Here is a 1,062-nt window from a genome sequence, read left to right as displayed (position 1 = left end):
CTTTTTCCACAGCGTTTCAGCCAAGGACAGTGCCCCCGTAAAGGTTTTGCGGGGGTTACGGGGGCCCCCGTAAGGTTTTCGGCCGGTACAGGAGCCTGGTACGGGGGCCCCTCCGTAAGGAAAATTTGGGAGGTACGGGGGAGCCCGCAAGTTTCAGGAAGGTCAGTGTCGAACCCTGATGGGAAGTCTTACAGGTATGGGGTCACGCACCCCCAACCATGTAACACACACACACACACACACTTCCACACTACTATTTTTCCCCCCTCTTTCTGACAATATTGCTTTGACACAAATCTTAAAATCTGCACGTTTTCTGAGTGAAACGAATATTTATGACCAGGCTCGCCCCTTCCCACGGAAGCAAGCACAACTTTCCTGCCTGCAGGTACTCCTCCGTCTGTACGACCCCTAAGCAGTAAGGCAACTACGCAAGAAATCCTAAACAGGCAGTCATATGTCTATATATCTGCACCACGCGCGAGCAAGCAACCGCATGTGCTTACCTCTGGCAGCTGGCGTAGTGGAGGTCGGCGTTGATCTGATCCAGCAGGCACACACGGTACGTATGGGATTGATTGGAGGCACAGTGCTTTTAGTGACAAGAAATCAGATTCCTTAAGATAATAAATAAATTGGGGTGTTCGGGCTTGGGTAAAATGAATGGATTCACGTCGCTCCGGCTGCCCACGCAAGTTCCTTCCTTTGGGCCATAGGTGGCCAGAAAGTTGTGGCCGGAAATGCACTAATATCAGAACTCATAGCAGTTATCATTAATAAATCAACTGCACTCGGTAGATGCTGGAACAATAGGTGGTCGGCGGTGCTTGCGTGTTACGGTACAAGCACATGTAGCCTATGAGCTCCTATTTCGTGTTTTCCCACGCAGTAATTTCAGACTGTAGTAGCTGGTACACAGTATAGCTCTACAAATACGCGCGACGCGCGACCGCCAGCACCTCGAGAGGCCTTTTCAGCGGCCAGCTACTACATTTGGTATCGAGACCTTGTGAAGTCGTCGGTTCAACTTCGTCGGTTCAACTCCCACTAATCACGCTTGGT

The sequence above is a fragment of the Volvox carteri genome (assembly GCF_000143455.1).
Source record: "Volvox carteri f. nagariensis unplaced genomic scaffold VOLCAscaffold_122, whole genome shotgun sequence".
NCBI classification, from domain to species: domain Eukaryota; kingdom Viridiplantae; phylum Chlorophyta; class Chlorophyceae; order Chlamydomonadales; family Volvocaceae; genus Volvox; species Volvox carteri.
The sequence above is the reverse complement of the archived record's forward strand: the minus strand, read 5'-3'. Positions refer to the sequence as shown.